This window comes from Triturus cristatus, chromosome 4_2 (assembly GCF_964204655.1).
Source record: "Triturus cristatus chromosome 4_2, aTriCri1.1, whole genome shotgun sequence".
Taxonomy (NCBI): domain Eukaryota; kingdom Metazoa; phylum Chordata; class Amphibia; order Caudata; family Salamandridae; genus Triturus; species Triturus cristatus.
In genome coordinates this window covers 721,337,399-721,354,985 of record NC_140586.1, presented here as the reverse complement: position 1 = coordinate 721,354,985, position 17,587 = coordinate 721,337,399, and positions in this window count along the sequence as shown.

The following is a 17,587-nucleotide window of genomic DNA, read 5'->3' as shown; positions in this document are numbered from 1 at the left end:
GGCGAGTGGCGACACCCAAAATTGATGGACGAGAGGACCAAGAGGAATGCCGAGATGCAAATCCAGTCCACATTTTTGACCAGGATAACACAGTGACAGTATCAACTTTCATCTTCTTTTAAATAATTTGATTCATTTTTTTGTCTACAATCTTTACAACAGTGTGTTCTTGTTGTTGTTATTATCATCATTAGGTTTGCTCTATGTTTACGATTCATCCCTACCAATATTTAAAATTTCTATTTGCTATCTGTAAAAGTATTAAGGCCGGAACAACAGAACAAGAAGTGTATTTAATCCGGGTCTCCTTATCAATCATCATCATGCATGCATTTCCTTTTTCTCCCTTAACATATGGATATGGTAGTCTTCAAAAATTGTCATTTGTTTGTCCATGCGTACTGTTTTTCACTGTCAAACCTTTCCCCAAACCCCCTTCCCATCCATTCAACTGAAGTACTGGGTATTTTAAGCCCAGCGGTGCAGGGGAACACACCCTATGACTTCGGGGTTCTTCCTGTTTCAGACCTACAGAAACACAGAGTCTTCTGGGTGAAGTCAAAGATCAGTTTATTGGCTGCAGACCAATTACAGGTATCCTAGAAGTACAACGGCGTGTATGTTCTCAGGAAACTGCTGAAAATCACAGAAACGGGCTTCTTCTTAAATACAGAATATCCTGCCTCAGGCATACATTCCTAGGTTTATGGCATGGTCATTTAAAGTATACATTACAAACGAAAAGGCAGAGTCATGATGACCATCCCACATTCCAGTTAAGCCAGCCCGCAATTATTTACACAGCAAGGCTCAGATCCCACATCAGATATCGGTAGGCCCCAATAAACATGAGCATCTCCTGTTTAGAAAACAAGCCATAAAGCAGGAACAGTCAGGTGAGAAAGAGATTAGCTGGAGGCTTGTGTAGGATGAAAAGACTTTATGGTGTGTCAAGCCCTGATGCTAATCACAGGTGGCCAGAGGACGGGGAACTCGTGGGACCAGTTTGACCTGGGGCAGCGGAGCCAAGCTGCCCAGGTCACAGAAAAGTCAAAGAAAGCCACATGTGCTCTAAAAGGCCCGTATTCGCTTCATGCTATATAGCCTATGTGAGGGCAACCATAAGATGGCCACCGATACCCAATGGAACCCACGTAGTGATGTGAAATAGCGTATACACAGTGCATTCATAGCTAAAACGTTACACAAAGCACTTGTACATACCGCATTAACCATTCGCGGTTCACTATTACCGGGATAGACAGGGGTAGGGCCCTGCCTCCTACGCGGTCCCAAATTCTAAAGTACGACACAACAAACCCTAACCCTCTTCCCCCGGGCAATGTGACTTATTGTCGAGGTGTGACTAAATTAAATGTACACCAATACTTAATCACACGCTTGCTGGGGCGGATGTGGCGAAAGCAACAGTACTTCAATTTCAAGGCAGAGCGATGATCTTCTTCTGCTTGCCCACCCATGAGTAGTATATTTTAGAGGTAATTTTATTTAACAAAGGAACATATACCTCAGCATTAATTGCCGGCATTGATTGGATTTGTTGTCATTCCTCATACACAGCACTAACTGTTACGCTGTAGGCCTAGTCAAGTGACTCAACACAACTATAGTTTGTAACTCTGTCTAGTAGGCTATCCCAACCACCATTATGTTTTGTTGTAAAATATTTTAGCATATTATTGTTGCTTGGTAAGTTCTGTACTGTACTTCATTCTACTACTCCTCGAACAGTCTCTCATAGGCTACTGACTGTCTAATTTTTTTTTTTTTTGCAAATGCTGCTGCCCTGCCAGTGTCTACTACTACTACTATACTACCACCACCACCCCAATCATAGCATGTTAGAAAAAGGAAACCATCTTCACCATGCAGCCATTGCTGTGCCTAAGTTAAACATCAAGCAAAGGTAAGAGAAGTTTGGGGGAGGCAGAATTAATAATGGACATGTTTTCAATGAATTCAATTTCACACACCCCTTTGAGTCCAGATAAAGAATGCATAGACTAGAGGAGAGACTGAAAGTACTAGTAGGACAAGTCAATCAGTGAGGGGTGACGCATCTATCTGTGTCTTACACAGTCAGCCAATTATTTAAATCAAACACTGGCTATGGGCGGGCCTGCACCAGCAAGGAAACAGTGTGATGTAAAACAGTTACCCCACCTACAAAACATTAACAACATTGCATGTAACGTAGAAAAATAGATTTAATTGACCCTAACAAAAAAAAAACTAAAAACCCACAAAAGCTGACCCACCCCCCTCCCTAACCCCAACCAATGTCCGTAAGAAAGTCCAGAAAATAGTCCAAAAACCCAACGCCCAATTTCCACCCACCCAAACAAGAATTAAAAAAGGGGCAGAAGACAGGGACTAAGGTGTGGCGTGGGATTGCAGGAGGACACGTATCTGCTCCTCTAGACGGGCGACGCGGCGTCTGAGGGCGCAGCAGTTGCAGCCACAGTGGGGGGGCACCAGAGATGGTACTGCGGTGGCGGCAGGCAGCCGCCAGACGGTGGCGCCGTACCGCTGGAGGGCGGTGGCTGGGGCCCGGGGCACTGGAGGAGGCTTCAAGTGCTGCTGCAGTCTCCTCCTCCTCCTCTGCCAAGACCACCAGCCGCCGATATTCCTATTGGATTGCCTGCAGCTTCCGGCGCCGTGCCTTGGCGGCCAACTCCTTCCGATTGACTTTGGAAGGAGTAGCTGTGTATCAAAAAGAAAAAAACAAGACAATTGTAAAATATACTCTTAGAAAAACAGTAAGACAAGTTAATTATACACACAGTGGCATGGTAGCACTATAAAGCACAGTACATAACATTTTAAATCTCGCCCGTCCTTCTTCCTTCCACCCGTCTTTCACTTTTTAGTTGAACACCAGGTGATCTGATCTGACTTTTAGTCTTCTCCATAAAACTTTCAAAGCAGAGTTGAAATCAGATAGATGAGGCCATTGGTTACTCAATACTCCCGCCCCGATGCCAATTAAAGGGTGTCTAGTCTAGTTCACTCTTCAAACGTTCACAACAACTCTTACTTACTTAGGACATCGGATGGCGGGCGGACTTTGTCCGCTCGCCATCCTCACGCTAAAAAGGGTGGGGGTCCCGTGGGGACAATTAGGATGCGCCCGCCACAGTGGCGGGCGCATCCTGTTTTTTTTTACATTCTGGTGGGCGGTGCCGAAAGCAATGCTAAAAATACATGTTGTGCTTTTCCAAGCAAAACGTGACAGGCCCCACGCGGAGCCTGCCACGTTTTGCTTTGAAAGGCCGTGGGGTACCATAGCATAGGTACCCTCCATGGGGGCCCCCAAGCATACTCCGCATGCCTTTCCGTGGCGGCCGGCAATGCCGCCACGTAAAGGCATTCCAAAATGCAGATTATATGGCTGGCGGTGTGTTCAGACACCGCCACCATATTGAACCCTTTTCTGCCCGGTCCACATGTGGGGGGGTCTGACTCTTTTCTACAGGGATGGCGGGAGGTTTGCCCCTGTGGGGTCGGCGGTGACTACCGCCGGCCCGGTGGGGGCAATCCGCCCGCCATCCTAATGGGGCCCTAAGTCTCAACAGTACAGTATACATACAGTACACCCTTGCAGTGAGTATAGTGTCAACAATAGTTAAGGATTATGAATCTAACTTACCACCGCCCGCCACTGGTGCTGGCACTCCCCCTACCGCTCCATCGTCGGTATCGGCAACTGTCGCATCCTCTCCCTCCGCGTCACCTTCACTGGCCCCAGCAATGGTGGTCGGTAGTGCGCCTAGAAAACATTACAACATTTATTAGGCGTCATATACACCTCCCCCTATTGGTCAGTAGCAAGATTGAAAAATGAGTTAATAGTATATAACATACATCACTAGTACAAATCAGGTAGTAGTAGAGTAGACACTAATAGTTATATATGGTCCCCCCTAGGGTCATTCAAGCCTTTGCTTAGTTAGCCCGAGCCATGCAACCATTTTACCTTTGTGTCTTTTATTTTTGCACATGTGACGTTACCTTGCAGCTTGTTGTATAAGACACCTTTGAGCCCACATGACCTGCCTCACACTGCTACTGTCTACGCGCTGCGTACAAGTGGTCAACAAAAACATTAACAAGACACTTTTTTATGAAGTACTGGTGTACTGTTAGTCCATATTGCTTATCCATAAATGCTACACTTTTTGGCACGGCTGAGAAATGCTTGCAAGTTGCAATATACTAACGCGCACCATTTCATTTTTCGCATTACAGACGGAAGATTCCCTTCTACGAACCAGAGCTTTGCAGAGCTTATGATGCAACAACTACCAGTACTAGGTTCTTCTAAGGTGAGGGGTCCCTTCACTCAGAGATCTTCATTTATAAATTTATATAAACTAAATTCCTAGGGGATGGTGGTGCTGCCTTCCACCACTATTCAGTTATCATGATTTAATTCCCAACTGTAAGTAAGTGTAACAATGTTTATTGTTTTAATGTTATTGATTTTCCTGTTGGTGCTGCATTATATAATAGAACAATGTACAGAGCTTCTCAATTCAAAATAAACATTTTGAACTTACATAGACTTGGTGGTATTTGGTGTGGACTTACACAAGTGAGCAAATTAAAGGAAGGGTGTGCATGTGCATTGCTTCCACGACTGAGAGGTTGGGTGTGTTATGTTCTGGGTTGTCTAGTTGTTGGGTATCTTGGGGGGAGGGTTCGGAGAACTAATAGTTATGAAAAGACACTACTATAGTCGGGCAGGGGATTGTGGTGGGTTCTGAATTTCTGATCGAGGTGTGTGAGGAAGGTCCAACCTACCATCACCAACATCCTATTTTCTTGTGCAAAGGTCTGTATGTGCAATATCCCTACAACAGTAGTAGTATGTCATATAGGCTATCATATCAAAATAGTAATAAATCTGGTTGGGCATTTGTTGGTGTGAATTGTCAAAGCCTCAAGATTAACAAAGACTCAAGATCAATAAGACTAGAAGTAGCACAAGAGGACGACCCAAAGGACTGGACTCAATGGCTAGAGCTACTGGTGAATCTGTGTTTTATTTACTGATAGTAGTAGTAGTACAGAGAGTCATCATAGCAGAGGCAGGGATAACAAGATTTTTGAAACCGTACAGAGCGAAGGATAATTGTTGGTAAAAAATAGCATTGGGAAACTGAAACAATAGTTCGTGAAAAATATGGTGCAGTAAAAGTTATGGAATAAGAAATATTATTAAAAACAAGAAGACTTACTAGGGCCAGCAGAGGAGCCCTCGTTGGTGTCCTCCTGGTGGTGGTGTTCTCCCGCCGACTGCCCACTCCCTGTCTGCCTGCCCCTGGGTGCTGATGAACAGGAAAGATATAAGAAAGAGACAAACATTGATGGATGGTGTCAAACAAATACAATATTTTTAAAGAACGGTCAAAAAACACTTATGTAAACAACAATTGCAATAACTAAATTGACCGATCTCATCTGGTCAACAAGTAGTATCGGAGGATTCGCGGATCGACTACTTAAGTTACTATTTATCAACAGTAATCCAGTCTTCCATTCTGATTCCAGAATACTAAGTTACAACTAAGCCTAAGTACGACGTACCACCCGACCTAGCCCACCTATTCCAGACGTGCCAATTGTACATTAAGTATGCATTTCCACTTCTTTTAGTCCTCAACAATGCATATGGTCAAATGAAGGACACATGACTACATTTTTTGTATACACCAAATTTTGGGTTGATTGATTGATGCTGATGTTCTGCTAGTGCTAAGCCAATTACCACCACTCATTGAACAAACTAGAAAAGGTTCTAATAAAGACAGGCGTACTAGCAGCCCATGACGTAACTGAGGGGGCATCACGCATACCGCAAAAAAATTACAAACTCATACAAAGTACCTAAACCTAAGTATCAATCCGCCCCTATCTCTTAGTGACAGGACAAAGTAAGGACTAGAGTCACTGTAGCATTACGTAACTTAATTTCTCTGAAATAAACTCTTACAGAATCACGCTAAACGAGCGCAAACGCAAAGTTGCAAACAAGTAAGATTAGTAGTAGCGCAGAGGAGCACCTGTGTCATAACAATCACAGAAAACTTTTAAACGTAATTAAGCTGGGATGTAAGGAGCAACATTCTAGCTGGTTGGAAGAAAAAAAGATATTCGCAATATATAACACAGAGCAGAAGAACAGACACAAAGTAGTAATAATTAAATAGTTACTCACCAAGACCCGGGACCTCCACTCCTAGCAGGTCCAGCAGGTCCTGCTCACGGTCCAGGATGTCGGATCACCGGTGCGTCAACTGCGCCTGGGTGCGCCGGACCCCAGAGCAGCGCAACACTGCCTGGTGCACCTTCCCCCACCGCTGTCGACACTCCCGGAGGCCGTACCCAGACCCAGGCCTGCCACCTGTTGCCAGGGTTGAGGGGAGGTGGCGCTGCACAAAGAAAATGAGTGCAGCCAACTCCACCTCCCCAAATAAGGCTCGTGCCTGCACCCCTTGTGGGCGCTGCCTTCCACAAGGAAGGCGGTCGCGGCTCTGGCTGCGACGAGCCCTACCCTTTGACATGGTTCTGGGGATGAGAGACGGGGCGGGAAAGAAAAGGTAATACAATTAAAAAAGTAAGTAAAGGAAATAAATAGCAGGCAATAGAAAGGGTGAAAAAGTAGCTAAAAAACAAAAAACAGTAGACAAAAAACAAAAATATAGAAGCAGGAAAATAGTTAGAGAAATAATAAATAAAAAAGATTTTAAAAAAGTGGCTTCAAACAAAGGATTGGAAAGATGCAGGGAGGATTGAAAATCAGGCCCCAGAACCATGCAATAGAGTGAAAAACAAGATGGCCGCGCCCATTGCGACCACGTGCGCAAGTTCGCGCGTTATTTTCTCCCCGAGCACGCAAAAAGCAACGCGAACAAGTAAAAGCGTTCGCAAACAGGAAATCGTACCGCGAATGGGAGCGAGCATGCATTGCGCGACCCGGAACAGGAAGTAAGCATCGCGGGAGGGCAGGACAAGTGAAAACAAGATGGCCGCACCCGTGAGCAACCGCATGGGTAAGTTGGCGAGCCGCGATCACGCAAAAAATACCGCGAACTGGCGGGAAAAAAACTTCTGCGTCTTCGCGATATTTCCGGCGTGTTTGCGGAGATTTTCAACATTTTCGCGATAGTTTGCGAAAGTGAATTTCGCAAATTCCGCCCACCCCTAGTGGTAGTGAACACTGGGTAAAGTTTTTTCTATGTTCCTCCTTTTGCACTGGACAATTGATGTTTCTTCTTGCCTTCCTAGCACGTTTTTTCTGTTGTTTTGTTATTGGTTGAATATTGAAGCTATCGGTGTCTAACAACGATGTTTGAGGAACAGGTAGTATAGGTTCTATCACAAATGCCACAGTTGGGTCTCTATCACAGGATTGTTTTTTTCCCTTTGTCCCGTTTTGTTGCTCTACTAATTGTTGATGGTTTTCCATTGCCGTTGAATTTGCTGTTTGTTGTTGGTGCTATTGTACCTTTCCCTCTAGGGAACTTGATTTTGAATGTTGTGGGTCCTCCTGATGTCTCATCTCGTTCAAAATGTCCGATAATGAGCCCGGCAGGGTGCTTAATTTGTCAATTATTTGGTCACTTTTACAGTTTCTTTGCAGAACTGGACCTTTAATTGCTTGTGCAGTTGCAAGCTGTTGAGTATTTCTATTTTGGTATTAATACTGGCCATTTGAGTTGCCATAATATTCATTAGACCAATCTGGAGGTCAAGTTTGTCAGATTGCATGTTTGAGGCAGAGATAGATGATTGTAAAATGTTTAGTAATGAGGAATGTAAAGATGAAATATCCTCTGTACAGATTTGTTTATTGAGCTTCTTCGATTTAAAAGTACATTATTATTGCTCTGCTGTACTGACAATCTGCTGGAGCTTTTCCCTATCTGAATACCACATTGATCCGGCGTTGACTAAGTGCAGTTTCAATTTGTGAACAGTCTTTTGAATCAATGTGAGTTTGTGTTGAAGAATGACAGGGAATTTCTATGATTGAAGAAATTACCAGGTTTTTTGTTGAGTCAATAGAGTTTATTGCGTAAGCTTGATTCGGTTTATATGATTGATTTAAGATTTCTGCTTGCAGTGTAGCAGGGGCGGTTTCAAGGTTTGTCTGATTGATTGTTTTAATTTCCAAGGCTTTTACAAGATCCGCAATATCCATTATTAATGTAGAGTTTAGCCAAGAGCCTCACAAATCATTCTTTTCCGATCCCATGTTTTTATAAGACGACGTACCATATTTTGGCAGTTGGTTCCGATCAACATTCTGATCCTTGTTTGTGGTACAGTGTTGATGATCTAATGTTTTGGACCCTGCCTATGGATGGATTTCCTGGAGGAGTGACTTTTCAACGACTTCTGTTGATGTTTGCTTTCCTAATTCTAATTTCTTCTTGCAGTTGCTTAAAGTGTGCATCTCCACCTGGACGGTGATTTTGTTGTTTCTTAGCTGGTGAGTTGTTTGATTTTCGTTACTTGCAGGCTCTTTTGTACAGGCTCTTGGTTGCTGATCCCAATGTTTTATTTATAAGTTTGATTTTAGCGGCTCAAGGGCGGTGGCCAAACCCTTTATATTTTCTGTCTGTGAAAAGATAGCTGCCGTTGGATCCTTTAAAAAAGATAATTTTTCTATGTTTTGTGATTTGGCTGTTTTCCCAAAATATGCTTGAAGCGGTGCAATCAGCTGAAAAGACTCACTTCGTGGTGTGTACTACCGCCGTCCTTGCTGTCCTCCAGGTGTGCTCCAGGTGTCCTCCTGGTGTCAGCTGTATCATGTTGTAATGGAGGCGGAGCAGGGTTGAAAGTGCTGGAATGAGGCCGCGGGGTTGGGACTGCCATTGATTTTTAGTTCGCCTTGATGCCGCCTGCCGACCTCCCTTTGGCAGGCAACTCACTCTGTGCTGCGAGTGGGGCACACCCAGATCCAAGCCGGGCCACCTCCGCGGGTCACTCGGGGCTACACTCTCTGCGGAATCCCAGAACGGCTCCTGCACTCGCAGCCCCAAATGCTCAAAGAAACTCCTTGTGGCGCTCAGGGGGGTGCAGAACCGAGCACTTGGTCTTGCCTGTCCCAGTCAGCCTGGCGCCACAACAACAACACTGATACCAGCAGTTCCAAGCACCGCCTTGCCACCGCCCGCTGCGCAAATCAAGTACCAGCCCAGGCCAAGGATCCGCTCCCACACGGCCCGGGAGGTCCCCCTCACCAGCTCTAGCTACGGCCGTGGCCACAGGGTCCAGCGCCTACAGCCACAATGGCAACAGTAGGTTGAGAGGTAGAAATCCAGGCAAGCTGGTTCCGTGGTGGGTGGGTTGGCCTGGCCACTGTGTCGGGTTGGGGAGGAGTGGAGGAGCTTGGGCAGCTAGCTCCATGAAGCAACTCCGAGCAGCAACGTCAGCGTCAGTGTACGTTCCAATTCAGTTGGCTTGAACAGATTGACGAGTCTGCGGTACACAGAGCCATCATGCGCTGCCGGTAAGTCACTTTTTTTCAATATTAAAAGTGACGCACCGGTGGCGCAAGGGGCTTGTAAATAAGCCCTCTTGTTTTTCAACTATGGCCTTAAATACTGGTAGCCTAGTGTCATATGGCAGGGACTTTGAGCCTGGAATTATAAATACCAGAATAGTATTTGCCAGTATTATCATGGGATCTCAAGTTGATACTATGTTGACCCCTGCACAAGGTGCATGTAGTGTTTCCGCACAAATTTCCAGATGTGAACCTGTAATTCTGGGCATTTTACTGAAGACGAAGTCCTCCGGATATGACCCTAAGGATCTGACTCTGGTAAAAATGCAAGATCTCCAGACCCAGGAATTCGAGTTGTGCTAATACAAGGCACTTGTCATCCTGTTTTGGCTGTTTTTGATAAATATGAGAATAGTATTTTATTCCGGGACTATCTTCAAAGGGGGTACATGGGGTGAACACCACCCCTCACCCCAACAATATCTCTGAGTGACGTTAAGGTATTTTCTGTTACTGTCACGTCATTCATAGGAGTATTTAGAGAATGACGATTCTCCAATTATTATGCAGAGAGAATCTTGATTTCATTAAAGACACACGGAGGCTAACATTATGCAAATACTTTTATTTGCTGCCCAAACATGCAGCCCTTTAAAGAATGTAACTACATGTTATGTGTTATGTTATGTTAAATGGGACTTTTATAGCGCAACGGCTACTCCAAGGAGTGTCCCGGCGCTTTTGTGCTCCAGACCAAAGAAAGAGCTGGAAAACATAACAGTAGAAAGAGCAGGGGCCTAAAGAGGGGGCAGATTATCCAGTGAACAGCCAGGTTTTTAAGTCTTTTCTGAAGGCAAGCAGGTTAGCGGTGTTTCGCAAGGACACCGGTAAGGAATTCCATAGCTGCGGAGCAAGAAAGCTAAAGGACCGGCCGCCTAGCCGAGCCCTTTTGATGCGTGGCACCCGAGCCAAAGCCAAAGCTTCTGACCTGAGGGATCGTACAGGTCGATAGAAGTCCAGCCTCCTCTGAAGATATTTGGCACCATTGCCATGCAAGGCCTTATGGGCGAGAGTCATGGCCTTGAAAAGTATCCTCTTCCGCACCGGAAGCCAGTGAAGGGATACGAGGAGATTGGAGGCACTGGTGCGGCGGTGCAGGCCAAAAATTGCACGAGCAGCAGCGTTCTGAGTAACCTGCAAACGCTGGAGGAGGTATTCAGGCAGACCCAGATATAGGACATTTGCATAGTCCAATCTGGACCCTATGAGTGCCTGAACAGTGATCCTCCGATGTTCCTCCGAGAGAAGGGGAAAGAACTTGCGCAACATTCTGAGTATCCCAAAGCATGTTCCCGTAAGAGTGGAAACCTGGGATTTGAGCGAGAGCTCGTTGTCAATTTTAACCCCCAGGTTCTTAGCCCACTTAGAGGACTGAGTGGGAGGGAACATGTCAGCAGGCCACCAACCCTGACAATAAGTAGAACATTAGTAACATAACAAGTAGACTGTGCAGACTCCATCCCTTCAAGGGGGCCCCAATTCAGTCCAAGGACAGTAAATATCTGTGAGATGTAAGATACAGGAGGCTTAGATGCCCCTCATCATATTCGGCAGGTGGGCTGTAATTTTGTGTTACACTACTGACGGAGGGTGTTACGTGAAGCAGGGTCCAGGGCACCAGAATGTGAGTTTTATTTAAAACTGCCCGGTAGGCGCTGGCCCCTGCCTGTCACTCAAATGTTGCCTGCCAAGATGGTTCCAGCGACCAAACACACAATAATGGCCGCTCTCCTGCCCACAATGTGGTGGAGGTGATGTTGGGACTTAAGAGTCACTGCTTCCCTCTCCAGCCAGGTGAAGGTGGATTCTTTACATTGACTCCATGTCCTAAGCAGCAACCTTGGTAACTCCAGGGGCAGTGGAGAAATACCAGCCTATTTCCCGAGCTTGAATATTGAGGGCCTATGTTCCAAAAAATCACTTTATATTGTGTGATACAAATAATTATATAGTATTGTTGAAGCTGTGTGCCACATATTTTTGATGCTGCATCACTTTGGGACAAAATTGTTCGTCATCATTACATTCAGCATGTTTCAGTTCTGTCTTGTTACTTACGACTCCAAGTCTCTGAAGCACTGCACTGCCTGTTTCCCACTAGCTATTCCACAAAACTTTCCTGCACTGAGTGGAAGTGGACCATGCAGCCTGTGAGGTAGTGTAAAAACTCTGGTAGTGCCAGTGCAGCAGTGCTCAACAATGCTTCAGTTACTTACCGGTAATCTTCATTACCCTGATTCGTAGCCCTCCTCATCCCAGATTTAACATTATGAGGTGGTTCCACCTCCGACAGGAAGACCGAAGGTCTCAGAAGTTTTCTGCTATTTCTGAAACCCTACCATAAAACGACTCCCCTCCCTCCCACTTCCTGTACCTGTACAAGTATATCGGAGGCACAACGGAAGGGTGGGATCGTAGTAGCCTGGGCTGAGGCAGAATACTAATCGAGAAAATGAAGAATACTGAGAAGTAATGAACGATTACCCCCTCATTCTGCAGCCTCCTCGTCCCAACACCAGGGCCGGACTGGCCGTAGCGGGCACCGGGCAATCCCCCGGTTGGCCGCACGGGTGGGTGCCGGTTTTGGGCCCCTGGCAGCTGTTTTTGTTACAGGGAATTTTTTGCAGCATAGCTGCAAAATCAGCCGTGAACCAGTCCTGACAAAGAGCTCAGCGGCTCCCACAACCCCCCCCCGGGGGGTGGGGGGGGCAGCCAAACACTTTGCCAGGGCCGGTTTTGGTTCCCAGTCCGGCCCTGCCTATCACTTTGAGCATAAACCAAGCCCAAAGAAATTCACCGACAATATCTGCTGCAGAATATTTTTAAAATATCATCAATTTACATTATTGCTGATTTCAAAACAGATAAACAACATTTTTTTTCACGTAAGTGAAGCTTGCAATGTTTCACAAGCATACAGGTATGAAGTCCAGGTGGCTGCTCGATATATTTCTTGGATAGAAGCACCACCCATCTCTGCCCAGGACACCAAACCAGCTCTGGTTGATCCATCTCGAATGGAGGAAGGAACCAACTCTGCAAAGAACTTATGTGCTTGAGTGATTTCTTGTTTGACCCAGCTACTGATGGACTGTGTTCTTGTCTTCTTACCTATATTGACCAATCCATAGGAAATGAAACATGGAGGGGATAGCCTAAACTCCTTTGTTTGGACAAGATAAATTGTTAAAGACCTCTTCACTTCTAGGGATGAAGGCATCTTGTAATCTGAATAAGAAAACACAGAAAAACAGCGTGGTTTGCCTCTTTTGTGGAAGGGAGGAAACAGATACAGAAAGTGGGAGGGGAGTAGAGGAGACTCATGGTGGGGGTATAGAAATAGAAGAAGGCTTCAGAGACCTTCAATCTTCTGGCCAGTGATAACCCCCTGTCGGAGGGGGTATCGCCTCATAAAGTTAGGTCTGGGACGAGGAGGATGCAGAATGAGGGGGTAATGACCCCCATCCCGCCTTGCGAAAGGTGAATATATGTCGTTACTACGCATTCCGTTGCAACGCATGCCTTTACCACGCATGCGTCACAACGGAATGTGTTTTCCACGCTTTGCCGTTACCTCGATTTTACCTTTACTCCGCTTTTTCTTTTTGGGGGGGGGAACCCCCCCAAGCCCCCTTTCTTCTTTTTTTTCCTTTTTCCGCAGGTCTCCGCCGACACTGAAAACGGACTGATGCTTTTTTTCGGATTAGGATGACGTTGTTCCGTGATGACGTTGCTTGCGTGGTGAAGATGGTCGTTGAAGCATTACGCGTTGTGAAGACGTTTACGAGGTAAGTGTATCGTTGTAAACGTAATGCGTAGAAAATGCTTCGTGGTAAAGGCTGTATCCCGTGCAAGGTAAGCTTTTAGCAGTCTGCCACTGCACTATGTCTCATTTTTATAGTAGCCCTTGATGCTGCAGTGTAACTCCGAAGAGCTGTAAATCATGGATGCTTAAGACACTTGCGGGAGTCTAAGTTCAGTGTGTAATCTCTGGCCACAGGTTTAAATCCTAAAAAAACAGCTTGGAGGGTAAACGCCCATGCTCAAGGGCATTGCACATAAAGTCAGGACAATGAATTGTATAACAAATAGGGTTGCTCAGTGGGTTAGCATTTTTGCTGAATAGATCCATGTGCAACCTGCAAGTAAAGGTAGTTACAAGCCCTATCCGGATATCAAGTTTCGCTGTTTTACTGTTGAACAAGTGGATTCTCCCGCACCAAGCAGACAAACAATATTTCGTAAGGGAAATCATGAATTACTAGAGGAGTCATCATGGTATTCCTAATTGCCTAAGTAACTTGTCATTGCTTAGTAGAGCTTCGAATCCAACTCGCACTGGTCCGGGCTCTCTCCACCCTGGATTCACTGGTACCCCAGGTGTGGTAACTCCGGGGGTCGCACAGAAACGGCTGCTCATTTCTGAGGTCATGTGTAAGGAGCTCCTCTCTTACATGTTCGAGCAGCGGGATGGTGGGCAGGGGTCTGCTTCTGGTCCGACACACGTTACCTTGTAGGAGTGGAGGGGGTGGAGGGGTGGAGTGGTCAGTTCTGTCATATGCTGCACACTGGATCGGAGCTCCAGCCCAAAGCTCCGCTCTCCGTCTCCACTTGCCCCTGCCTTTCACACCCACATAAGGGTCCTTTAGGGGTGAGGGTTCAGGGTCTTGGCTTGGACTCGTCATGTCCCATCATCTCCCTTCTGTCTGATCTCTGTCATGCTCCCTGCTGTATCTCCCTTTAGCCGGGCTCTTGCTGACGGCGAGGCGAGGCTCCCGCTCGCGCCGCTCCATTGTCAGCGGGAGAGGAGTCGAGGAATACTACACCCTGAAGGGAGGCGAAGGAATGACGGGTGTTCAACACAGAATGCCCGGTGTAATATTATATTATCTGTGATGAAATCACATGACCGTTCTTCAAATTACAGGAACATTATCTCTTATGTAACTGGCTGAAGCAGGGCGAACTGAGTTATGACTTTGATCCAAAATGACACAATCAGAGAGGATGAATATGAAATCAATGCGTGGGTGAGGCTGCGCACTGTGGCTGGCCTTCGCCTTACTGCATCTCGATTTCTGACACGAACACAAATATTCAGGGATGACAACAGCCGGCACCTGGCAATCAAGGGCCGCACTCAAAGCTCTCGGACGTTTTCAGAAGGTTCTTTGTAGGTTTCTTCCTGCTGAGGTGGGCGCTGCATCCCCTTAGCAGAGACATTCTCAGGTTTCCCAAACTAGACGTATGTGTCCAAAAACTCAGTAGTCTTCTAGAAAAGAAGCCTTTCACCTGAATGAGTTGGCAAACTTGTAGTGAGATAATAATGTTCTCTGAACAGTCGCCCAAGGTGACTCCCTATCACCGGGCACAAAGAGATGGACTCATGGCCTTTGAGATGTCAGAGCCATGTTGCTTCATGCCCCTTTCCGTACTTGATAGGAAGGCTTGTGTTTTCTGTTTTTTCTATCCCTTGTGTCCCCCGTGTGATATTTGTTGCTCCCACTGCCCCCTCCTATTGCCTCCCCGCCCCCCCCCCCCCAAAAAAAAGAGCTCATCATTGCTTCCTGCTTCCCCCACTCCTCCCTGGATTTTTGGTGTTTATTTTTTATTTGTTTGCTCCTCCCCCGCCTCGTCTTCCTGTATTGTGCCCCATCTTACACTCCATTGCTTCCTGATCCATACTGTCACGGGAAAAAGAAGTGTCAACGTCATTAGGTCTGCATGGGTAGGCAAAAGGCGAGACTTATTGGCTTTGCCAATGCTTGTTTTACTTTGCCCCGTGGGATAATATTCCTTCCATGCTGGAAAGTGGACATATTCTCACTCCTTCTGCTGTAACAACCCCTCACCTAGTTACTGATAGATGTTATAAGTCAGAAACCACTGAGCAGGCACTCATTCCAAGATACATTAAATATCGATGGAAGAAAAATACTTGTGAAATGCATGAAGAGGTGATGACAAAACACATTGAAAATGTATAAACGGACAATAGGGGAGAGAAAAAAGAGGCACATTGTAAACTTTATAGTATTATATAACTGAGCATGATTTTTAAGGCACTAAAAATAATTAAACATTTACAACAACTCCCCACGCTGTCATAGCCATATGTTGTTGATCATACCAAATATACTGTATTTTGTTTCATTGCAGTTCTTATAGAGCATGGACCTGGCCCCGAAGGTCAGCGTGACAAAGAGAGCAGAATGGAGGAGGCCTGGAGCATAAGTTGGAATATAAACAAGTTCGGACCACGTGGATCCATTGATTTGCTGATCTTGGGGAAAGCTCTGTGTTTTTGGGTCATTTGATACATTTCGATTTTCTCCGCACAGTATTGCTACATGTAATATTCTTACTTCACTTGACAAATTTTCAGCCTTTAACAATGATAAATGAAAAACTATTTTAAAGACATTTTCCATTTTGCAAGGCATTCTACAGCTGGACTTACCTGAAGCGAGCATGAAAACAGGCTAAGTCTGCCATCTAGTGGTAGAAGATTGTGAAATATTCTTCCTAGCAGGACAAACGCGTGCATGTGCTGCGACTGTCTTCAATTTCACCACAAAGTTTTACGACATCTATTTTAGCAAAGAATGCAAGCATTTACACATGCAAGGCCATTCCTTGTTTATCTATTCAATGTAGGTGGACCAACTTTAACAGTTCAGGGAAGTAAACAGCAAAGGAACAAACTATAAAAAGCATTTGCAATGCAATAGGTCACGCATTATAAAAGTTTGAGCTGTTGGCATTGCTAATAATAATGCAACACTAGAAACTCCAAGATTCAGTAATGTGAGACCTATTGCATTGCAATTGTTTTTTTTTGTTGTTTTATTTTTATATAGCACGAACTTGAGTGAAAGGTGTGCATTTATGTTGCATTGAGTACAATGTAATGATGTGGCACAGATTGGAATTGTGTGGAGAGTATTTATGTTGCATTAAGTAGAGGGTAATTACGTGGCGTGCAATTATGTAGTACTGAGTGGTATGTGGAGTGTGTTTATGTTGTACTGAATACAGGGTAATTATGTGATGTGTAATTATGTGGTACTGAGTGGTATTATGTTGAGAGTAGTTATGTACTCTACTCAATGCAACATAAATACACACCTTTCACTAAAGTTCGTGCTATATAAAAATAAAACAACAACAAAAAAAACAATTGGCCCTGAGTTTGTCCTGAATTCGATGCTGCTGGTGTCCGTCTGGTTAAGCCACCACACGGGTCATCGCTCCCATCGTAGCTGGTAAATCACCAATAGAATAGTTAGGGGGTTGAGGGGTTATGCGGACTAGCACATAGTAGCACCATATCCACTTTACAACAGCAGGCACTGCCCTACTCCCATACCGGCCGCTGGTAGTGGTGCTACTATGATTAGTAACAATGGCAGGTGATTGCCCAGTGTACAGCAGAGTAAAGATGGCCTGCGCCTATGAAGATATGGCGAGTGTTATGCCCAGCCTACACTGCAGAATACAGAGGCTGCGCGTGGGGGCTGCAGCCGGGAGTGATGCAATGAGCAGTTACCCATGCAGAGTGGAGCAGAATCCCTACCAACCCGCCTCTCCTGTGTTTCTGGCTCAAATGCTGGTATTTGTTGTTTCACCCCCACTTCTAATCCGTGCAGTTCCTCACGTTCAGACTTCATACCAGATGTATCTGTGTATGTGGTTTTCTTGTGTTTGTGACGTCCCTTGTGTGTCCTTGATAATAAAGGTAAAGTGAACCAGCTGCAATACTTCACAGGGATTCCCCTGGTTGTGACCCAAATATGCTTGCAATACAAGGGTTCTTTAATTTCAGGTTGGGAGGGGCAGTGCAGTACATGTTTTGCATCGCTGCTGAGTGGCGGTGTGTGTGTCGTGGGATATATTTTCAGCCAAGCCTCACTTGTTAGCCAGCAGTACCGTTCATAGTGTCATTTTGAGCAAATGTTTGCATTGTTGTCGAAAGTTAAGCGTGCAAGC